This window comes from Gopherus flavomarginatus, chromosome 8, assembly GCF_025201925.1.
Source record: "Gopherus flavomarginatus isolate rGopFla2 chromosome 8, rGopFla2.mat.asm, whole genome shotgun sequence".
In the NCBI taxonomy this organism is placed as follows: Eukaryota; Metazoa; Chordata; order Testudines; family Testudinidae; genus Gopherus; species Gopherus flavomarginatus.
Genome location: NC_066624.1, coordinates 74,669,491 through 74,695,247, shown reverse-complemented (window position 1 = coordinate 74,695,247; position 25,757 = coordinate 74,669,491). Strand labels below are relative to the sequence as shown.

Genomic DNA, 25,757 nt, shown 5'->3' with positions numbered 1-25,757 from the left:
GAATCGCTACAGCAAGTAACTCATGGAGATGGCCACCTAATGTTGTCCCATCTCTTTCTGCTTTTTCTGATGTAAACTGATATAAGGTTAAATCTCTATTGTACAATGTATTTTACATTACAATAAATGGCTATGACATATTTTAGTTATTTTTACGTTATGTGAATTTAGCCTTTAGTGCTATCAATATAATGCATGGTGTACAGGATCAAATGAAACTGAGCTAAATGTATCTCTGTGGAACAGTCAGTTCTCTGTCAGTGCTCACATTTTCAAATCTAGAGCCCCAATTAACAGTATTTTGGAATAAGGCCCTTATCATGCCAGGACTTGAGCATTTTTCTTGTCAGGAGAGGAACCCAAAAGTGTAAGATGAAAATTTCAACATATTTAATTAATTTGCTATCTGAGCATTTCCAGAAGTCAGTGCAATTGATAAAAGGCAGATTTAAAGTATAGTTTTGGAGGTTTTTGGAAACCTCACCTACTATGCTATAAAGACTACCTATGTATATCATTATTATAACACCTTGACAACAGAGATGAAATTTAAATAGCTTAGAAAGTTCACAACTTGTAGAAAATGTTTAAAACTAGAGGAGCAATAATATAAAATTATTTTAAAGGATATTTTTAAAAGTCAGGACTAATAGAAACAAGATACAATATACGGTTTTTATATTAACATCCAACTACAACAGCAAGGAAGCCTTGACTGTTGTCCTACCAAGCCAAAATATGTCTGAAACATGAAAAAAGGAATATGTGGGGAAATAGCAGTCAAAAATAAAAGATGCCAAAAATTGGCAATCTGCTCAGTTTACTCCAAGAGAATTGCAGGAGGTTGGCCACGTGGTAGAAGAAAAAACACCACCATAATCAATGATCTAGGAATCTTTATGTCTGAATTCTAATGTGTTTTGTATTAACAAAAATTTTAATGGGAGAAAAGGGTTCAAACTCTCAGCTAATGTAAATCAGGGTAACTCCGTTGAAGACAAAGGAGTTAAAACAATTTGTACCAGCTATCTGTCCCAAGGTTTTCGTATTTTTCAATTTATTAGCAATGTAAACATCTGAATTGCACACTAAAGAATATTTAAACAAAAATTAGACTTTTTATATAAAAGTGTATTACAAAAAAGTTGATCTTTTACAGAAGCTAAAGAAACATTTTAAAATATGTAAACAGTTTGGGCTAAGCAAACAGAGAAACTCTTGTGTATGAATAAAAAAATAGCCACTTTTTAAACATTTTAAGATTCCTTTGAATAGCTGTATCTTCACTGTATTTAAAATATGACCCATTAAATCTAAAAAGGGTTGAATTAATTTGTTCTTTTGTTTTTGCAGAACAATTTATGAACTCCAGAAAGTGAGCTCACAGAACATAAATACTAGACATATAGTTTCTAAGCAACAGATGCAATCATTACAACAGGCACTTTAAAATAATTGTATCCATGACTACATGAGAAGTAGTCCTCTTGGAAAGAAAGTATAATTTAAAAAAATCAAATATTATACTTAGATGAATAACTGTAGGAAGGCAGTTCTATACAGATTTTGAGTATATAAAAAGAATACAGATGAGATTGACAGGAACAAAAAACAACACACTGCAGAAAACGAAATTATTACAAACTTCAGTCTACACAGAACAAAGCATATGCTGTATAACATTAAACTATCAAACCACTGAATTACAAATTCTTTCCATTCCCTCTGGTATGGTTTTGAATATTAAAAACACACATAATAGTGCTGCAGCAATTTATACAGAAGAAATATAGTTTCAAAAAATAAATAAATCAACATTTACCTAGAAGCATAAAGGTAGACAACAAAGCCATGTCTCAAACTTTTTTTCCTGAAATGGGTCTGAGAGGAAAGTATGGAGCAAGGCTAAAATGGCCACTTGCATTTTTTTTTCTTGCCACAGAGTGATGTAAAATTTTCTACATTTATAAAGACAGAAGGTTCTTTCAGTTCCATGTGAGCAAACTATTTAAAGCATTGACATGGAACTAAGACATACAGCAAAAGCGCAAGAAGACTATCCAGTAATCTTATGCTAGCCTGTAAAAGCGAACAAGTATGTCAGGAAATACAAAAAGTTAGTTATCCCTCCTTCCAAGGTAAAGATTTTTTGGTATTAACAGGTCATTCCAAGGGTCACATGGTACACTGCAGACCAGACAAGTTTCTGAAATCTTCATGATAGCCATAGGAGGTATTTTTGTTTTATTTTGTTTCAAATGGGAAGAAAATGGAAGAGTAAAGCAAAGGACTGGTAAGGAAAGAACAATAAGAAAGGGTAGAGGGGTGCTGAAACAATGAAACATGGAATGGGGAAGGAAGACTCTTCTGGCAGATATACAGCACTAAAAGCAGTCTGGAAAAGACAGATAAGGTTTGAATTGGAGAGCTGCTAGTGTAAAATAACCTATAATGCTGTCAATTTAAAAGTGAGAAGTGCGCTCAACTCAGGACCCTGCCATAACAGTTTATGATTCCTGCCATCCTGCATCCACTCCACAGGGCCATTTCTAGAGCTTTGCTTTTTATACAAATGCATATTTGAACACCGGTGACATTCAAATATGCTGGTATGTGACGGAACAGAATCCACCTGTCCAATCTGAATCTTTCTGATAGTTGTACATACGTTTTGCAATTTTGTAATAGAAGAATGTCTCACTGCAGGTGAGCACTCTGACCTTAAGTGCACGTACAGCTATACAATTATTTGTTCCATTTAACTACTACCATGTTAGAGAGAAGTTGGTTTGGCCAGTGCTGGACAAACAACTCTCACTCAGTAGATGTCATATTCACAGCCATTATGAGTAGAAGGGTGTTTTAAAAGAGACATTTAAAAGCTAGTAAATTAATGCAGGTAGGGGAAAAGGGACTAGACTTTGGCAACGTCTGACACTGGAAGAGGAGACTGTCATTGCAGAGCTATTCCTGGAGACATCTCCCTCTGGGCCATCCATAGCTGAATCCAAATTCTTCCTCGTGCTCAGGTGAAGGAAGAGTGATTACGTGACCCTTGGGGTAAGTTTGTTGTCTGCAGTGTGTGTTTGTGATGTGCTTGCTGCTTGCCTGCTCCTGGGCTGGAGCACCCACAGGAAAAAAAAAAAACGGTGCTCTAGCCCCCCTACCAGAACCTTCTCCTACCCCAGCACCTCCTGCCTGCCAGCAGGCCCCGCTGATCAGTGCCTCCGCATCCCTACCAGAGCCTACCGTAGATCAGCTGTTTCGCAGCGTCAGGAGGCGCTGGGAGGAGCGGGAAGGAGGGAGAGCGCAGCATGCTCAGGGGGGTGGAACTGGGTGGGGAAGGCGTGACGCATTGGGGGAATGAGTGGACTGGGGGTGGAGCCTGGGCAGACCCCTGGGACCACCCCCCGCAGATTACAGACTCGGCACCTATGGTTTGGGGGACCATGTATTGAGCCTAGTGGCCTGCTAGGCAAAGCTGAGAGCTTCTTAACAAGGCTTTGGTCCCTAAGCCCTTTAGCACCCATCAACCCTTAGCCGGGGGAGGGGCTACTCAGGAAGACCAGAGCTTTAACAAGCCCGCTCAGAAACGATCAAAGGAGCTAGCAAATAGGAATGGTGAACAAGGAAGTTTTGTGAGGAAGGTTAGTGGGAAAGTGGGGGTTAGATACATTTAACATTCTTTAAACTTGAGGCCAAACCCCTCCCCTAATAAAAACAAAACAGCAACAACAAACAAACGAGCTGCAGAAGTAAAAGGAGAATGCAGACAGAAGTCCAGCAGCAGAGTGGGGGCTATCCAGTTTATTGCACTCAGTGCAGCATGTATGATTACCTGCCCTATGGACAGGTAGCATATGTGTGCATTTGGTGCAAGCAGCTCCTGGCCCTCAGAGACCGTGTATGGGCTTTGGAGACCAGAGTGGCTGAACTGGAGGAGCTAAGGAAGACGGAGAGATAAACATATGAGACTTTCCGGGACACAGTAGAACAGTTCCACCCCTGGTCTGACAGCCTACGTGCTGTTGAGGAGGATGAAAGTCTCAGGGAAAGAGAACATCCAACAGGAGCTGAGGGAAACGATCCCATAGGTGGGACCCTCCTTCCAGATGATGTCATGGTATCCTCTCGCACAGAGGATACCTCTCCAGTGGGAGGGAACTCCAGTTATTAGGAAGAGACAGGTAATAGTTATGTTCAATCATTAAAAACATACATAGCTTGGATAGAAACATAACGTTCAATCAATAGAAACATACATAGCTGGGATGGCGATGACCGGGAGAACTGCATGGTGACTTGCCTGCCTGGTGCGAAGATTGTGGAACTCCTGAGACATCTAGATAGACTTATGCGTAGTGCTGGGGAGAAGCCAGCTGTCATACTACATACAGATACCAGTGACACAGGGAAGGATAGGAGATAGGTCCTGGAGGCCAAATTTAGGCTGCTAGGCAAGAGACTGAAGTCCAGGACCTCCATGGTAGCGTTCTCTGAAATGCTTCCAGTTCCACATGCAGGGCCAGTTAAACAAGCAGAACTGCAGGGTCTCAGTGTGTGTGAGGCAATGGTGTAGAGAGGAGGGGTTTAGATTTATCAGGACGGGCTCCACCTAAACTAAAATGGAACCAGATTCTTGGCACTTAAAATTAAGAAGGTCGTAGAGCAGTTTTTAAACTAAGGGCTGGGGAAAGCCAACAGGTGTGGAGGAGCACGTGGTTCAGACAGAGACATCTCTTAGAGATTCTCCTTTAATAGATCCTTCCCTATATCTTAGTGAGGAGGAGAGGATGGACGATGATAAAATACGGGTAGGATCAGATGAGAAACAGCCAAATGAAAAAGAGTCCCATTCAATTACATCATGTAATGGCAGACAGATAAAAAGTGTCAAGTTTTTAAAACTGCATATATACAAATATTAGAAGTCTAAATAAAAAGATGGGTTAACTGGAATGAGGATATTGATATAATAGGCATCACAGAAACTTGGTGAATGAGGATAATCAATGGGACACAGTACTACCAGAGTACAAAATATATTGGAAGGACACAAAAGGTCATTCTGGAGGGGGAGCAGCACTATATGTGAAAGAAAGCACAGAATCAAACGAAGAAAAAATCTTACATAAATAAACTATATCACAGAATCTCAATGGATAGTAATTCCATGCTCGAATAAAAAGAATATAGCAGTAGGGATATATTACCAACCACCTGACCAGGATGGTGATAGTGACTCTGAAATGCTGAGGGAGGTTAGAGAGAGTAAAAAATAAAGAACGCAATAATAATGGGGGATTTCAACTATCCCCACAGTGACTGGCTATATGTCACCTCAGAACAGGATGCAGAGATAAAGTTTCTTGACACCTTAAATGACTACTTCTTGGAGCAGCTAGTTCTGGAACCCACAAGAGGCAATCCCTGATTCAGTCCTAAATGGAGCACAGAATCTGGTCCAAGAGGTGAATATAGCTGGACCGCTTGGTAATAGTGACCATAATTTAACTAAATGTAACATCCCTATGGCAGGGAAAACACTACAGCAGCCCAACACAGTAGCATTTAATTTCAGAAAGGGGAACTACAAAAAAATGAGGTTAGTTAAACAGAAATTAAAAGGCACAGTGCCTAAAGTGAAATCCCTGCAAGCTGCATGGAAACTTTTTAAAAATACCATAATAGAGGCTCAACTTATATGTATACCCCAAATTAAAAAGCCATAGTAAGAGAACCAATAAAGTAAAAGAAGCAGTGAGAGGCAAAAAGGCATCCTTTAAAAAGTGGAAGTTAAATCCTAGTGAGGAAAATAGAAAGGAGCATAAACTCTGGTAAGTGATATGTAAAAATATAATTCTGAAGTCCAAAAAAGAATTTTAAGAACAACTAGCCAAAAACTCAAAATGTAATAGCAAAAAAAATTGTTCGGAACATCAGAAGCAGGAAGCCTGCCAAACAAACAGTGGAGCCTCTGGATGATAGAGATGCAAAAGGAGCACTCAAGGACGATAAGGCCATTGTGGAGAAACTAAATAAATTCTTTGCTTCGGTCTTCACGGCTGAGGATGTTAGGAAGATTCCCAAACCTGAGCCATTCTTTTTAGATGACAAGTCTGAGGAACTGTTCCAGATTGAGGTCATTAGAGCAGGTTTTGGAACAAACTGATAAATTAAACAGCAATGAGTCTCCTGGACCAGATAGTATTCACACAAGAGTTCTGAAGGAACTCAAATATGAAATTGCAGAACTAATAACTGTGGTTTGTAACCTAACATTTAAATAAGCTTCTGCACCAAATGACTGGAAGATAGCTAATGTGACGTCACAGGTGATCCTGACAATTACAGGCCAATAAGCCTGAATTAAATACCAGGCAAACTGGTTGAAACTATAGTAAAAAACAGAACTGTCAGACACACAGGTGAACATAATTTATTGGGCAAGAGCCAACATGGTTTTAGTAAAGGAAAATCACGCCTCACCAATCTACTAGAATTCTTTGAGGCGGTCAACAAGCATGTGGACAAGGGGGGTCCAGTGGATATAGTGTACTTAGATTTTCAGAAAACCTTTGACAAGGTCCCTCACCAAAGGCTTTTAAGCAAAGTAAACTGTCATGGGGTAAGAGGGAAGATCCTCTCATGGATTAGTAACTGTTAAAGTATAGGAAACAAAGGGTAGGAATAAATGGTCAGTTTTCAGAATAGAGAAGCGTAACTAGTGGTGTTCACAAAGGGTCTGTACTAGGACCAGTACTATTCAACATATTCATAAACGACCTGGAAAACGAGGTAAAGAGTGAGATGGGAAAATCTGCAGATGATACAAAACTATGCAAGATAGTTAAGTCCAAAGCAGACTGGGAACAGCTATAAAGGGATCTCAAAAAATGAGTGATTGGGGAACAAAATGGCAGATGAAATTCAATGTTGATAAATGCAAAGTAATGCACATTGGAAAACATAATCCAAACTAGACATACAAAATGATGGGGTCTAAATTAGCTGTTACCACTCAAAAGAGAGATCTTGGCTTCACTGTGGATTGTTCTCTGAAAACATTCACTCAATGTGCAGCAGCAGCCAAAAAAGCCAACAGAATGTTGGGAATCATTAAGAAAGGGATAAATACTAAGGCAGAAAATATCGCATTGCCTCTATATAAATCCATGGTAAGCCCACATCTTGAATACTGCATGCAGATGTGGTCACCCTCATCTCAAAAAAGATATATTGGAATTGGAAAAGGGAAACAAAAATGACGAGGAGTATGGAACAAAATAAGACTGGGACTTTTCCACTTGGAAAGAGATGACTAAGGAAGGGAGATATTATAGAGGTCTATAAAATCATGACTGGTGTGGAGACAGTAAATAAGGAAATGTTATTTACTCCTTCTCAAAACACAAGAACTAGAGGTCGCCAAATGAAATTAATAGGCTGCAGGTTTAAAACAAACAAAAAAGTATTTTTTCACACAATGCACAGTCAACTTGTGGAACTCCTTGCCAGAAGATGTTGCGAAGGCCAAGACTATAACAGGGTTCTAAAAAGAACTAGATAAATTCATGGAGGAAAGGTCCATAAATGGCTATTAGCCAGGATGGGTAGGGATGGTGTCCCTAGCCTCTGTTTGCCATAAACAGGGAATGGGCCACAGGGAATGGATCACCTGATAATCACCTATCTTGTTCACTCCTTCTGAGGCACCTGGCACTGGCCACTGTCAGAAGACAGGATACTAGGCTAGATGGACTTTTGGTCTGACCCAGTAGGGACATTCTTATGCTCCCTTCCCACACCTTGGCTGTCCACAATGCCTGCCATCATTCCACATTCTCCACCCCACTCTAAAACCCTGCTTCACCCATCCTAGTACCATACACTCTCCTCCTACCCCTCCCACTCACTCATGCACTCCCCCTTGGCTTTTCTTCCCACTAGCAGAAGTGCTGTTGGGAGCCCCTGAAGCATAGATACCTCAGCAATGGATACTGTTTCCTGATGCACTCGTACAATGGCTCAGTGCGTCAAGGGCTTCCCATAGTGCTGCTGTCTTGGCTTTGCGACATATCGAAAAACAAGGGGAATGGGGGGAAGGGGGGGGTCATGTGGGGTAGCGGAAGAGGAGGAACAATAGCATAGATAAAGGGATTTAACTGGGGGAATACGGGAAGTAGCTCCACTCTGACAAACCTCCTACAGTTTATATTGGAGCAAAGCTCTCTGGCAAATCATACGAGGACTGGTCGGAGTACAGCCCTTCTCCAAAACAAGTGTCAGTTTAGTCTAGTACAGGGTTAGGCAACCTATGGCACGCATGCCAAAGGCGGCACGCGAGCTGATTGTCAGTGGCACTCACACTGCCTAGGTCCTGGCCACTGGTCCAGAGGGCTTTGCATTTTAATTGAATTTTAGATGAAGCTTCTTAAACATTTTAAAAACCTTATTTACTTTACATACAACAACAATTTAGTTATATATTATAGACTTACAGAAAGAGACGTTAAACGTTAAAATGTATTACTGGAATGCAAAACCTTAAATCAGAGTGAATAAATGAAGACTCAGCAAGCCACTTCTGAAAGGTTGCCGACCTCTGGTCTAGTAGCAGAACTGTTTTCAAGGCCAAATACACAGACCTTAAAAACTCCTGCAACTTCAAGGGGACTGTCACCCATTCCTCTGCTCTTACAGACTTACATATATTGTCAGAAAACAGGAGACTCAGAATAAGCATTTAATACTAAGCACTGAAAAATCATCCACCTATCTGTATTTGTTTGTGCCATAAAAACAGATATAAAGAGCAGTATATCATAATACAAAATTTACTGGATATTTTTTCCTTTTAACAAAAAGATTAGGTGGAAACAGTGAGCTATGTAAATTGCCAATTCTGTACCTAAAGCTCTTTATACATAAATGGCATTTTTTGTTGTTTTTTTAACCAGCCGGTAAACTATATACACATATTATTAGCTTATCAAATTGTATACATTATTTAAAACAGATCTACATTTTCTAGTGTCCTTTATACTTTTTTTTTTTAAACCAATGACTAAATACTAAATGGAAATGTATGTTTAGGAACTCTGTTTCCATACACTAATCTTTACTCCTGAGATTACACAACAGTTTAAAATAAATAAAAACCCACTATTCACCTGTCAGTAGCCCACTTTTGACTCCTGTTACTCTACAGCTTTTATTGTGTTTGCAATTCACAGACTACCATACTTGCGCTTAAAAGGGTGGTAGATTGTTGGCATAACAAAGTTACTACTTTAATTCTGGATTAGTGGAGAAAAAACAACCCATTTATAAAACATGTTTCATAAAGTTGATTTAAAATAAGAAATCTTAATTTCTGGACAAGTTTAAGAAAATAGTGTAAAACAGTGTAAGACAATTCATCAAGCTACATTTAGTGTCTTTTATACATATTTGCAAACTTTCAATTAAAAATGTATTGTAGGGCCCAACTATATCATCAAAATACGTTAGTTTAGAACTATGGGTCAAATCTTCCGGCTTCCCAGCCCCACCTTTGAACTGCATACCTAGAGCCATCCTCACATAAACTTACTGTGTGCAGGGGTTGTGCTGGATATCAACAATTCAATCCTCTTTTTGGTCCCATACACATGGGGGAAAGTCTGGAAACAGGCCAGTGGATGATACACTGTTGTGCAGATACACCAATCCAGTCTTTTGTCCTGACCACAGACACAAGAGCTAGATGGGGCCATAGGCGCTGACTCCGTGGGTGATTCGGGGCTGGAGCACCCACGGGGAAAAACTGGGGGATGCTCTGTTCGCACTGGCAGCTCCCCGCCCACCCCAGCTCACTTCTATCTCCTCTCCTGAGTGCACCTTCCCCGCTTCTCCCCCTAGGATCCCCCTAGTTCCTAGCGGTTGCTGTTTTGCTGCAGCAAGCACTGAGAGGGAGCGGAGAGGAGGGGGAACACAGCACGCTCGGGGAAGAGGTGGGACCAGGGCAGGGATTTGGGGAAGGAGTCATATAGGGGCAAGGCGGGAGCAGAGTTGGGGCTGGGACTTTGGGGAAGGGGTTAGAATGGGGGCTGGGCAGGGATGGGAGGAGACGGGGCAGGGGTGGAGTCAGGGTGGGGACTGGGGCGAGAGAGGAAGAGTCAAGTATCCACCGGCGCCAGGAAAAGTTGGTGCCTATGGATGGGGCAAACTGCAGCCCTGAGGTCACAGTACCAGCCACACAGCAGTTCAGTGGTCAGAACTGGGTGAAAGAAGAGGAGGATTCCTTCTCCTATGCCTCACAGAGAATGCTCCAGCATCCTAGCCTGTTACACAGAGTGAATCTGGGACTGAGGGGTGTGCGTGTGTGCACGCACGCAAATGTGTGTGTGCGCCGCTTGATTATAGCATCTACTACTATTCCTCATTTATCTGTATGCTAGTAACTTATAAACTGGGAAGTAGATCTGAGGGCCAAAAAGTTCATACTGCAAATATTTAAGCAAAATATTTAAAAGCGCAGTGACCAAGGAGTAGATATCACTGAATAAACATTCTTGTCAGGCCAATACTTTTCAACAGAACTGAACAAATACTTGCTGTGGCAGCACTTTATACTGCAGTTCACCTTAACCATAGATTTCTGCAGCAAACCTTCAGCAAAAATGTATTTTGACAAGAGAACAAAAACATTATCAAAAGCCTACTTGAGTAGTTCTCTTAACGCTATTGAGTGCAAACCTCCTTTCCTACCAAAGAGAAATAAATCCATGACTGTTGGATGGTAATGATCAATATAGCAGCAGGCATTTCAAAGGGAAAATTGTTATCTGAACTTTTAAATATACACATTAGGCCCCCAGCAGCAATCACTAAAATCCACAAACTGAGTTTTCATTTTGTTCACTTACCTTTGGAGAGTCTATTTCAAGATCAGACTGGATAATATTAGACACTTACAAACATTTTTTAAAATGTCCTTGGCCTCTTTATTGCTGTATTTGTAGCCTTGGAATCATAAGAAAGTTTGCTTTTCAATATGACAATAGGCAAATTACATTCCCATTTACTAGTTAAATTGCTTTCTGTGCCTTGGTTGAGACAGAAGATGGTGGTTTCCCTCTTCATTTGCATTATCAGACCAAATGAGGACGAGTCTCCAGAGAGTCTGGGTATAACTTGCCCTGCTAAAAATCTGTTCACCCAGAACCAAGAACACAGTCCCCAAACCCCAGAGGTGTGGGGCAATTTGCAGACAAAAGCCCCTGCTGTTTTGAAAAAAAGGGAAGAGAGATTACTATCCTGCATCTGGGAAGATATTCTTGAGAGACTATGGATAAAGACCAAGGAGTCTGAAGAGGTGAGTGGACTGATTTTGATTTTGTCTTTTCCAGCCTGAGGGACAACCTTAGCAAGTGACTTTGCTGCTTTGAAGAGTGTGTCTGTCCTGCACAGGGGCTTCTCTCCCCTTGTGCAGAAGCAGCATTTTGATTGCCACGACTTCCAAAACAGAACACACACGTATGTCCCTCACGTGAAAGTGCAGCTATAGGAGGCACACTTGAGGGTTGCCTACTCTTTTTCTTTAACCTTCTGTGACCAAGAGACAAAAGGAAGATTGACAGAGTGCAATATAATCTTGTAAATTATATAATTCTTACCAGTTTATCTAGAATGCTGTCATAGCACATCAGGCTGTGAGCTAATTAGGACTGAACCCAGTTAGTACCCTAAAGTCTGCCAAACAAAACTCAGGATGAAAGATATGAAGACTGAATTATGTACTGATGGCAAAACAAAGTATGCTTGATAGATTCTTGACAAAAGAAACCAGTACAAATTACCTGTAACAAAACACACGAACATGGACACCAATTGCTGTAAGTATCCAACGTAAAAGAAGAAAACTGGGAAAGAAGCACAGCTTTAAAAACACAGAGACATGAAATGTAGGTGCTCTGTGTTCTAGTTTCCTTTGTCTTCATCTGTGGCACAGGTGGAAGTGTGCAGCAGGTCCTTGTCCTCGTCCCTGAATTGTTCTTTTTCTTTCAGAAAAACTCAAAACCTTTTTCATTTCCCTCTGCATCTCCAGAAACAATTTTTCTCTTTTTCATTCCCTTCAAATTGGTCAAGTGATTGGCGAATTATGATACCAGATATCTGGTTCTTCTACTTTTCAATGCTCGTAATTCAGCAGTGGCCATTGAAATGAGAGGGTTCACACGCATATTAATGATAGTTAATCCTTGGAATGTGGTAAAGGTAACATTTTTTGTTCATTTTTAATTCCAAAGCCTTCTTACAAGATACAAAATGCTAAGGATACAAACCTACATTTTCTTCCAAAATATATATTGTTACATAAAATTGGCAAGTTTTCCCTCTTGTGCTTGACCATCTGCTATCCTGAACTAATCTTTTATCCCTTTTATTTTATCCTTGCACTGCCAGCCATACTGAGTGATGCCCTGCTTGGCAAAGTGTTCACAAAACCGGTCACTCCAAATTACAGAGCTTAGCTGCAACTATGTCACAGTTGGCTATAATGGCCACCAGGACATGGATGTTTGCCTTAGACTAGCAAGGAGCACATGTCCAAGAGGACACTGCTGAAAAGTCATCTTACAGCAACACTACAATGGTGAAGTTTATGCTGAGGAAACACACAATGTTAAATGTACAGGTGAGTGTCTTTTGGACTTCAGAGCAGTCGAGCTCAAAAACTCCACCAGATAGGCATCTATGCAGTGACCAGTGCACTGTGGGAGACGAGTTTGTTCCACTGGGACTTTTATACAAATATGTGCACCTACACTGGCACTGAAGTAGCAGAGACTGGCACAGAGAAAGATGGCAAAGGTTATGTGCATTGTGCATGCTGGGGTCCAAAACAATAGTTGGCACATTGAATTCCTCCAAATGAAAACGGGAATGTTTTAACACTGTGGCAGATATAGCAATGTCCTGCCACATCCTTGGGAGACCCTACTGAATGAAGTGTAAGTATCTTAGGCTATGCAAAAACCCAGCCTTTTGAAGCTATACCTCTACCCCGATATAACGCTGTCCTCGGGAGACAAAAAATCTCACTGTGTTATAGATGAGACTGTGTTATATCGAACTTGCTTTGGCCTCCTCGTTCCTTGTTCCCTGACAGCCCCCTCCAGAGACCCTCGTCCCTAATCACCCACCCCCTACCCAACCCCCCGTCCCCTGACTGCTCTGAACTCTATCAACATCCCCCGCCCCCTGACAGGCACTCACCAGCACCGGCGGGAAGCGGAGCAGCCCAGCCCCAGCCAGTTCCACTCCACCAGCTCCCAGCCGCAGTGCTCTGCTTTCCACCGCAGGTGAGTGCGGGGAGGTTGGGGAAAGGACCTGCAGCGGGAAGCAGAGCGCTGTGGCTGGGGGCTGGTGGAGTGGAGCAGGCAGGGGCTGGGCTGCTCCGTTTCCACCGCTGCTGGTGAGTGCAGGGGGGATCCAAGCGACACGGCTGGGGCTGGGGTGAGGTAAGCAGAGCAGGCTGCTCCTGGCCCCCTGCTAATCCCCCGGGCCACTCTGGGACTGCAGAGCCCCCAAGAGTGCCCTCCCACAGCTCCTGCCTCCCAGACCCTAGGGCGGGGGAGAGAGCTCCTGACCACCCCCAAGACCCTCTGCCCCTTATTCAACCCCTCGGCCCTGGCCTGGCCCGGCACCCTTAACACACAGCTCAGAGCAGCATGTCAGAGCTTTACCGTGTTGTATGAGGACCCGTGTTATAGCAGGTCACATTATAGCGAGGTAGAGGTGTATGCCCTGAAGAGAGTTGACTGCTGATTACCGATTCCCAGAGACTTGAGATCACAGGTCTGAGCAGTATGACTGAGCAGTATGACTGAACAAAATGACTGAACTTCCCAGCCTGAGTTCTGGTTCTGAATTTGAAACGGATATGAACTTGTAGCCATGGGGAAAATCCACATGTGGGTTTTGAGGGACTGACACCTACCAGAGCTTGAAGTTGGAGTAGGTATGATCTCTGCTAAGATTTTTATCATGCATGTAGGTTCTGTTACTGTTTTTAAATATTTTCTCTGTATATCTTAAGAATAAATTTGCTTGCTTAGAAAGAGCTGTGTGGTAACTTGCATCTGTGGACAATTACACTGTTCATAGCCTTTGGAAAGAGAGCAAAACACGGAAGCTAGCCTGTTTAGACAGTCTGGCTTGCTGAGAATATCACAGCATAGGCAAGGAATTGTAGAGCCTGGAAAAAACAAGTCAGAAGGGAGCGAGACATGAGTCTTTGCCCAAGAGAGGTGATGGCTGGGAGCTGGAAGCCTTTAAAGTAGGTGTCCCTGGTGGATTAGAGAGAGGGAATACAGTTGCAGTTGTCCCCAAACAGTTACAATTCCCTCATCATAAATGGTGATGGGAGCTAATTTCCACTTGACCTGTGTCAGCATTTCACTGCAATATCAGCAATGAGTGTGAGCGTGAGTCCTGCTGTAGGTTTGGAACATGCATTATTCAGATTTAGACTCCATTTTATTACAACCAGAACCACAGTGCCACCTAATACATGTAAATCACTGCTTTTCTCTCAGTGAATGAACTTTTTTCTTTTTTAAGTAACTTCAGGAGAAGGGATTCCGTTAAAAAGTAAGTGATCAAAACATGCCTGAAGGGAAAGCATTAAAATCCACAGAATCAGCATGGAAGCAACTTAAGAAACGTCATTAGTCAGAGAAGATATGTAAACCCTAGAATACAAGAAAGGGTTAGGAAAAACTCCTGCATTATTAAATGACAAGATACTTTAGCCTGAATAAACTTTTCAAAAAATGGAAACCAGCATAACTGAGGATAATGGAACAGAACAGACTCTGACAGGTAAAATGTAAGATGAAGATTAAGAGGGCTAAGAAGAAACCTGAACAGCTAGCCAAAGAAAAAGGAATTTTAAGTGTATCAGAAATAAAAGCCTGCAGGACGACCTGTACATCTACAAGAGTGCCAGATTGTAACATGGTGGCAATTGAGAAGAATAAAGAAAAATTCAGGAAAGATACAGGATGACCTATTTACATTCTTCATCACAGAGAATGATTAAGAGATACTTATGCCAGAGTGATTCTTCATTGACGGGTAAGGCACACCCAGAGACAAAAAGTTCCAAGCAGAGGACCAATGAACTATTATGAGAAATTAGATTGCAATTCATAACTGGGACTAGATGGTATTCATTTTGAAAGCTCTGAAGAAACTAAAAGGAAATGGGCTAGACTAATGCATTCTGAATTAATTGTGAGCACTCAGGAAGATGATCACGCATGACTGAACAGCTCCAACAAAGCATCAGTCTAAAAAACAAGAGGCTGTATTAAAAGGGGGCAGAAGTACAACAGAGATGTAGAATGTCACTATGAAAGCCAAAAGGCATTTAGTTTTGATTACAGCATCTCAGTAAAATCCAGCATAAAAAGAAGAGTCTACAAGAAGGCAACAAATAGAGGTCTGGGCGGGAGCAATAGGAGAACTTTCATCTGACAATGATTTAAGAAGCTACTAGGAAGCTACTAGGGGCTAAATTCAAGTCTCGGTGCACCACCACCGCAGCAGAAAGCCTGTCAGGAGGGGGTTGGTGGAATTAAAGCACCCAAACTCCCCACCACTGGGTGGCCCACAAGCAGACAGCACAACCCAAAAAGACTGGCAGCCCTAAAATACATCCCTCTGGGTAACCCTCAAAGGTGTGGCTCCTATTCAGTCACAGATATAACTTAAAAGCTGCACTACTATAGAAATCCCAAGGCAGAATCACAATACAAATTCTGCACTAAGAGGCATATCTGCCATGGGACATAAGGGGTCGGCTGGCTCACGCAGGTGAAGTTTGCACCTCCCTGAAAGCAGCAAACTAAATTTAATCCTAGGGCTACATAGTTTGGAAAGAAAGATATGATAGATAGATAGATAGATAGATGATAATGAAGGGATGCCAATCAAGCCCTGCCTATTCAGTCTTTCTTATAAACATAAACAAGATGGGCTTTGGAATAAAAAGGTGATAATTTAAAATGGATATTGATATGCAAAATCCCTGTTTTACACAATACATTATTAAACTCTGGAACCAACTTCCCCAAGATATTGAGTCATGTAGCATAGAAGATAAAAAGATATTGGAATCAGAAATGCATCTTTAATTACCTGAAAAGCAGCATGACTCAGAGCAACAATCAATCAACGGATGGAAAGAAGTTTTTGTAGGTGGCTGGCCGGTTGAATAACTGCTGAATTATCTGTGTTGGTAAGGCTATATTAGGAAAGAAAGGACTAACATTTTCAAAGTGAAGAAATCTAGTTTATACATTCAAAGGTGAGCAGAATTTAAAATCAAGTACATATGCAGAATATAAAATTAATAGTTACATCTCAAAAAAAAAAAGCTAATTTCAGAGAGAGAAATCCTGCCCCCCTGAAGTTAAACTGCCTTCAACTTCAACGGGGAGAGGATTTTACTCAAGAGTCTTTTGTAGGGATGTATAACAAAGTTACCTGGCCTTCACAGTAAGGAAGATCTAATCAATGTGACCTCATATACAGGACACTTGTGAGAAATAGCAAGTGTGTCCAACAATATTCTTTTAAACTTTGCAGAAAGAGACCTTAAGCTCCACTTCAGAGAGAAAACTTGTCTAAGAAGAATAGATTTGACAGGGTACAACTTCACAAGCAAAGTGACAGTTCACTAATCAACCATGCAGGTATTGTAGAAAACTCAAACTTTGATAGCTCAGTTATTAGAAACAAAACTGAGAATTAGATACCAGGATAAATATACAATGGGATCTAGGACATGGAAAGACTTATAAAGGTGGGAACTCCTAGCAAATATAGTTTGGTTCCAGTTTTATCCAAGACCATTTGCCTGGTTGAATCACAGTAGTTGGAACTTCTTTTACTATTTATCCAAAACTCAAACCAAGAATTAAACTGGAATTAGGATGCATTTATTTGGGTTCCACCTTTTTTAATTTAGAAGTAGGAATTCCTTTTTTTTAATGAATATTTAAAGTAGGAATTATATTAATAAGATGACTATTGCAATTACAAGGCTTAAATATAGTTGTTAATTACATCACACTTTTTGCACATTCAGTCACCAGATTCAAGCCTGCTTGTATGAGATTGCTATTTGTTACCAGCACTCTTGATTTTCCATTCTCATTTCCTTCCCACTATAATTTGGTCTGAGTGATGTCTTACGATTTTTAGAAACCTAGCTATTTGATTTAGAATTAGTTTTTGCCAAATATTAAGCTCTCTCTCTATATATATATATACACTCATTTTTAATCACGTTTTAACCTGACTCACATGATCTGTGCTTAGAGCTCAGCAAACCATCACAGACCGGGTCAAAAAATAGGATTAAACTGAGTTTACAAACAGTTCTGTGGCCTAGAAAATACTTTTTTCACACACTTCCATATTAACTGACCAAATCCTGTTTAAACCAAGTCAGCCTGAGCCATGTTAAAGCAGAGTTTTTAAAATGGTTCCTCTAATATATTCAACTGTGGTCTTTGTGGAAGGAAGCAGGAGCTACCCTAGCCATCCATCCCTATGCATAGCATTGTGCCTTTTTCTCTCAAAGAATCATTTCTTGAAAACGTGACAGACATTTTCACACACACACACACACACACACACACACACACACACACACACACACACACACACACACACCCCTCTGCCTCTGTTTAATGGATAATATATTGTACCATAAACTTTAGGTGGTGTGATTTAAAAACATATGGCATTTTGAATATATACAGCATACATGAAGAATCATTACTATTGTTCTTTCTCTTGATTCAACATACAAAGGTCTTGATGTTTTGTTTTGTGCTTTATTTTTCTTTGCTATTATGGTACTAAGATTAACAATCAAGAGACCTTCACTATGACAAGGATTAGGTTACTAATTTGTATTGATTTGATGGCAAGTTGAGAGAGAAAAAAAAATTCTGTTTTTGTTTTAATTTGATTTTCTTTGGATACAGATGACAACCATGACAAACAAAACAAATGTATTTGCACCTGAGAAGATAATGCTAAAGTAAATCTAAAATCTAAGTTGCTATATTCTCAATATAGTTAACCTGGTGAATGTCAAAGTGTGCTTTTGTACCTGATTTCCCTTTCTCAGTAAAAGCATAAAGTAATTTTCCTTGAAATTGTAAATTTAAGGAGTTGCATGTTTATTATGCAGCAGCAAGGAATTCTCTTAATTACTGAAGATTTATTCTCATTGAAAACCATAAAACTAGTTATCATTTAACAGATTATTCCATTACTGTATGGATGTTGTTCTGCATCCAATTATTTCAGAGCATTTAAAATGCAACTACTTCACCTTGAAAATAAAAGAGTCTATTAACAGAACTAAATAGGTAGCTCTGGGAAGGATGGATGTGGTGGGTTTCAGGGAAGTCAGTTATCTCAACCAAAATAAAACAATGACACAACTTAGATAATACAGTCTCTAAAAATTTGTTAACTGTTACTTAAAATTGCTTTTCAGTTTCCTACATAAACCTACATGGTGTTTATAGAGAAAATTACCAACCTGAAATTCTGCCTCTCTGAAACTTAACTGCAAGGCTTGTTGCTTCCGATCAAGCAAGGCTTTACATGGCCTTCTAGTATTGGGCCAATCAAGTTGTAATAGTAACAAATCAGAAAGCATTAGTTCACTTAATAGATCTGTGAAGTGTGTCTCTACATTGAAGATATGAGGAAGAGGGACCATGTGAGAATGGAAAGGATACAGGCAGAACAATAAACTCATCAATGTGGGAGTCCAGTGCCTCACTACAGGAGACTCTAGTATGGCTCATTAGCACCACCTCACACGGATAATCCAGAAGCAGAAAATGCAATATAGGAAGGCAAAAGTACCAAAGTGGTGTCAAAGGAGGTGCTCCAAAACACAACCAGAAGGACTATTGTGCCACACACACAGGCACTGAAGCACAGATACAAGTTCCCAAGCAGTAACAAAAAGAAACAAACAAAAAAAACCCATTACTCAATTGCTAACAGGCACTGAAGCATCACAAAAACTAGGTGGGACAATCAAGGCCCACATTAAACACAAAGAAACAAGCACTCTGCTAATCCAGCATAAAAGCAGTAAAATGCAGAGGCAGATGCCAAAGCCTCCCACAGCGAAACAGATCTGAAGGACTTCCCAGAGTGCCGAGGCACCCAAGCAAAAGGGTCTCACAAAATCAATTTTTTAAAAAGTACATGGAACCTGCCAGGAAGGATAGCAGAAGTGCTTAAAACAGTCTGGGGAGAAGGGCCAGATCAGTAACTGGAAAAGGCAGCTCCTGCAGGGAGTTGCTTGCTGACTACAGAAGAAAAGCGTTTAGGCTCAGCATGTGGTTGCCAGCCACCAGCAGGAATAGCTGGAGCACTCTCCACCAATTACCCCAGAGGTGACATGTGAAGGGGGGCACACAGGGTCACATGCCCCCCCTTTCCCCTGCTTTCTGCCTTCCATTTAGCAGAGAGGTTCTAACTGGAAGGCACGTCCTGGCGCGCCCCACAATTTGATGGGAGCCGCTTGGGCCTGTGGCAGCCATAAGGCAGCCAAAAACAGTATACAAAGAGGGAAAAAAGGATATCCTGGCAAGTAAGAAGCATAATGTTATATAGAAATAAATATAAAAATCACTATTTTCATGTGTAACATTACTGTACTCAGATATATTTACAACAGGGCAACAGCTCGCATTTACCAATAAACATCAATTGTCAACAGCTGCATACTGTTTGAGATCTAGCCTACCACATAATAATTCAGGGTTGTATGGTCTGCTAGTTGAAAATATGCTGTGGTATCTAGCGGTCAGAGACAATTAGCTCAATTAGAATTTTGTTTTAAGCAGCACTTACTTTTCTATACTATTTAAAAAGGTAAAGCATACATCAACTCAGAGGCACCATCTGTTCAAGGAAACCTTGCTTTATAGCTGAGCTGTTTTGAAATTTAATGTTGTACAGTTTGTTAGTAGATCAGCCAAAATGAAATTGAGAACATATCAGGTTCCTAGTCCTTTGCTTCAAACACTACACCACACAATCAATAAAGTAAATTACTTAAAAAATGTCCAGAACTCCCTCTGAAACTAGTCCTTTAAAAAGTTTATTACATACTTAAGCAAAATACTATAGCAAAATACTATAGCAAAATGCTGTAAATACACTGTGCACTTACTAGAAAAAGTAAATAAAAGAAAAGGTTATCCATGAACAAACCCCATCACACATATCAAGAGGGAAAAAGCGGAAAGAGGAGTTATGGACATAAATAGATGCCCATTACTTGAAAACATTACTTGGGATATTTACTAATTGTACAAATTGGGGGCCTGTCCACCTGCTGCAATTCATTTCAGAGTCATCATGCATTTCAGCACTTGAAATCACACTAAGCACTAAATTAGTTGAAGTTGTTGGGGCAGGGATTGAAAGCATAATCTGAAGCTTTGCCCCCAATTTCAAAATCTACATGAAGCAGAAAAATCAGGAGTCCATCGCCTCCTACTCTACTGGGAATATAGAACGGTCATACTGGATCAGACCAATAGTCCATCAAGCCCAGTATCCTGTCTTCCAACAATGGCCATTGCCAGGTACTTCAGAGGGAATGAACAGAACAGGCAATCACCAAGTGATCCATTCTCTGTTGTCCACTCCCAGCTTCTGGCAAACAGAGGCTAGAGACACTTAAGAGTACGGGATTGCATCCCTGACCATCCTGGCTAATACCATTGATGGCCTTATCCTCCTTGAACTTATCTAGATCTTTTTTGAAACCCATTATAGTTTTGGCCTTCACAACATCTTTTGCAAACAAGTTCCACAGGTTGACTGTGCGTTGTGTGAAGTAGTACTTTCTTTTGTTTGTTTTAAACCTGCTGCCTATTAATTTCATAGGGTGACCCCTGATTCTTGTGTTATATGAAAGAATAAATAACATTTCCTTATTCACTTTCTCCACATCAGGCAAGATATTACAGACCTCTATCATAACACCGCTTAGTCTTCTCGTTTCCAAGCTGAATGTCCCAGTCTTTTTTAATCTCTCCTCATACGGAAGTTGTTTCATACCCTTTGTTGCTCTTCTCTGTACCTTTTCCATTTCTACTATATATTTTTTGAGATGGGGTGACTAGATCTGCACACAGTATTCAAGATATGGCCATACCATGAATTTACATAAAGGCACTATGACATTTTCTATCTTATCGTCTATCCCTTTCCTAATGGTTCCTAACATTGTTAGCTTTTTTGACTGCTGCTGTACATTGAGCGGATGTTTTAAAAGAATTATCTACAATGATTCCAAGAGCTCACTTTTGAGTGGTAACAACTAATTTAGACCCCATCATTTTGTATGTATACAGTAGAACCTCAGAGTTACAAACACCACTGGTCTGACCCAATATGGCCGTTCTTATGTTCAGAAGAGGGTCACAGTGCAATGAAGTTAGTGAAAAGCTGCCTTAAGGTGGCCTGTTGGGACTAGTAACAAATGCCACTTCACCTTGATTGGTCCTTTGAAACGTGTTAATAACTTATGATAAACAATCTATCCCACCTTACATTTAGCAGGGACATGAAGTTTCCCAGACCTGGAGAAGAGCTCCTGTGTAAGCTCAAAAGCTTGCCTCTCTCACCAAATAGAAGTTGGTCCAATAAAAGATATTATCTCACCTATCTTGTCTCACTAATACACCATTTAGTAATAGATTCACAGATCTGCATTAAAACAAAGCATTCATTTCCACTCCTAACATTTCATGAGATATCTGGCTTCAAATGCATCTCTGGCTCCCCTAACTTACCGTGGTTTGGGTATTTTCCCAGATCTAAATATACTAAGTCCCAGAACACTGTAATTATCATTCTGTTATTTGAAACTGAAACATACGGCAATGAAATTAAATTTGCTTAAGACAGCTTGGAAAAACTGAAAGTTTGGAAACTAAGTTTTGCGGTCTAATAAAACAGAAAATGAGCATGTTACACTCAGATGAAAAAGCATTCTACACAAAATATATCAAACCAGAAAGAGATTACATTATCACCACTTTGCGTAAAAGTGGGAACCAAGAATACTGTGAAGAACATCTCTCTTCTAAAGGTGATGGTGAGCTATGTTTCATTGACATCATAATAAACACTGTACTGTACGAAGTAATATTATGATAACTGATGAATTTTTGAGGGAGGAAGCCTGAAAGAGGATTTATTACAACAAGACAATGACCAAAAGCAAGCATCAAAATGTACACAAGTCTTTCTTTTTTTTTTTTTTTTGGGGGGGGGGAGGGGATTACACAAAGTAATGCAAAAAATGTTGTGCCATAATATTAGTAATCTGATCTGAATACAACAGAAATAATTTGGATGTAACGAAAAAAACAATTAAGAAAAGCTATAATACCAAAGAAAATGAAGCAGCATCCCAGGACTGCAGAGTGAACAACTACAAAGAACTATGTCAGGCTATTATGAAGCATGTAAGTAACATTTCAAAGAGACTTCAGTGTGTAATAAAAGATAAGATGGATACATACACTAACTAGAATGACTGAAAAAAATCCCTCTTCCTGATACACTGGTTTACTTAGTCCATGGTAAGTTATGGCTTATGGGGGCTTTGCACTTCTGAATCCTCCTCCCCACTAAAGAGTCTTCTACTGTGTGTCATGGAATATTGGGTATGATAAACACTCCTTTCAAAACATCCGATTCCTGTGAAATTAAGTTTCTTACATGGGAGATCATTTTCCTGGTGACAGTGACTTGCTTGCAGAGTGAGTGGGCCTCAGCCTTGGTCTACACTATGAAGTTAGGTCAATGTAAGGTCAGCTTACGTCAACCTAATTATGTCAGTATACACACTACAGCTTTGCTCCTGCCAATGTAAGTGCCCTACTATGTCGACATCATAACCGCACCTGTGCAAGAGGCATAGGGCTTATGTCAGTGTAGTTAGGGTGATGCAGTGTCTGTGTAGACACTGGTTATTTACGTGAGTTGTTGGCTGTCATTCTTGTCAATTTCAAGGCTCTACTCTGGAGCTGTGAAATTGACAAGAAAGCCATTCTGTTACTGGGGTGGGGGGGGAGGGAGGGGGGCTCTAGCTAGAGCCTGGCTGCTGCCTGGAGGTTACCAGCTCCCCAGTAGGAGTCGCCTATACTCTGGGCACAGAGCTCCCCGATAGAAGCCTGGAGGAACAGCCAGGCTCTCAGCAGCAGGGAGCCAAGAGCCAGGACGGGGGGAGTGCAGCCCTGTTCCTATGGGGGTGCCCAGGTTCTCAGCCCCTCTTAAGTTGGTGGAAGCACTCCTAGTGCTTCTACCACACCACCCAGTGACCACTGCAATAATCACTGCAGTGGTTTTAAGTCGATCTAACAAAGGTCAACTTAAGTTTCGTGTAGACATGCCCTCAGACTCTAGTACCTGACTGACTGTATATCAAATTTGAAAAAGATAAGTTGGTACTACAGACTCATTTAAGATTCCCCTCCAAGCTCTTCTTGGAGTTCCACCTTAAGGAGAACAACATTTTTTCCAAGCTGCATGCTCATCCGTGCCAGGCCTTTCTTGACACACTCAGTGTGAACAGGTCCTTGAAACAGAATCTGGAGCAGACAAAAGATCTTAGGAACTCCACCCAACTTTCTGTTTGACACCAATTTATTGGGCACTGCTGTTACCAAGAGGATCATGTTTAAATAGACTTCCAGTTGCATTTCCTCTTGTTATCTGGCTAGCCAGAAGCTAAAATGCCATCTCTATCAAAGGCAAGGCTGCCACTTCCACAAGCTTACTAAGAATTCTTGCTTGGATTCAACCGCTCTGTATTCCAGAATATTTCCATGATAAAGGGAGCTCACCTTTCCCATCTATAAAAACGTCCTGTTTGTTTTGGAAATGTCCTTTATTTTAATTTTGGATAAACCTTTCAGCTAACTGAAGCTGTTAATTGTTTCAATATTGCCATCTTATCTGACTGAACTTTACTCTGTTTGGTACCTGCTGGATGATCTTTTAGTCCTCTTTATGTAAAAACTCCAATTTTACTTCACTGTGCTACCCTTGATTGCTGCAGCCTACTTTCCTTTTGAAACATCCTTCTGTCTTCTTACTCTCCAGGTGTCGTGTGAAAATGGTTTTTTTTAAAGAAATGAAAATTACTTACCTGCTTTTTTGAAGGCATTATTTCATAGGATTCTCACTTACCTACATACATCCTCTCTGAGTAAGGATTCTTCTTTATGAGGTATCTATTTTTGCTATCACACTCATTTTTACATTTGAGGTAATATTTTTCTGTCTCACATTTTAACTGGCCTCTCTCTAGGACTATCACCTCCCACACAGAAAATTAAGGCAGAGGCACGTATAGTCATAAGGCATGGCATGTAGCAGCCTACAGTGTGCCTGGCTCACATCCTACCCAAGAAAGGAAAATTCTCTTAAGAGGATTTTTTTTTTTTTTGAGTCATGGGTTTTTGGATTACATTTTGCAGAAGAGTACTTAATGCAAAAATATAATGTGAAAACCCTGTGCTTCACAAATCATTTAAACATTATTCAAGATATATTTTGAGATGATACATTTTAAATGCAAGTTACAGTAGAGCCTCAGAGTTATGAACTGACCAGTCAACCACACACATCTCATCTGGAACTGGAAGTACACAATCAGGCAGCAGCAAAGACACACAAACTAAGAAAATACGGTAAGTACTGTGTTAAACATAAATCACTGGAAAAAAAAATCAAGAAAAAAAGTTTAAAAAAAGAGATTTGACAAGGTAAGGAAACTGTTTCTGTGCTTATTTCATTTAAATTAAGATGGTTAAAAGCAGCATTTTTCTTCTGCGTAGGAAAGTTTCTAAGCTGTATTAAGTCAATGTTCAGTTGTAAACTTTTGAAAGAACAACCATAATGTTTTGTTCAGAGTTCTGAACATTTCAGAGTCATGAACAACCTCCATTCCTGAGGTGTTCGTAACTCTGAGGTTCTACTATATTCCTTTACAGGTGTTATTTTGGCTGCTAAACAGAGCATATTTTATTCCATGGATGTGAAAGAAATGGAGAATTACAAATAAATTTAATAAAATTAAATACAAAGGCTGAAGAGCACAAGTATTTCTTAACTAAACTACACACATCCAATGTAGGAGAAGACATTTTCCTACATTCTATCCATACTTTTCTTCTTACCTTCAGTCAACACCTATTTATTTTTGTTTGTAATAGTGGAAAGATGAGGTTCACAAATTGGCCTCACCTTCACTAGTAAATTTCATTTATAAAGCTGATTTTTAAGTTAGCTGACACAGTGCTGCCTGGAGACAAGGGCAAGTCAAGCTTAGCACTGTATCTACTAGTCTTGGGTAAACATGATTAGAAGATACAATGCGGAACATAATTTGCCTTTTTCTACATTAGCCAATCGCTTGTGGTCAGCTTCGTGTCAGCTAACTCGACTGTCAAAAGTTTTGTTAAAACACATTTAAATTTCCTTGTGCGGATAAGACCAAAAAAGGGAAAAGTCTCAGTGCTCAATACTGTCAGAGCAATTCACTGGATTCCATCTTGTTTGTTCCAATATAAAACAAATCAGTATTTTTACATACATCAGCTTTGCATAACTACACTGACTCAATTTTATCA

General features: G+C 40.3%; 1 protein-coding gene across 5 annotated transcripts in view; it reads right to left on the bottom strand.

Moving 5' to 3' along the window:
- PXYLP1 (2-phosphoxylose phosphatase 1) overlaps positions 1-25,757 on the bottom strand; it is an 89,369-nt gene that overhangs the window by 40,081 nt on the left and 23,531 nt on the right. The window lies entirely within an intron of this gene.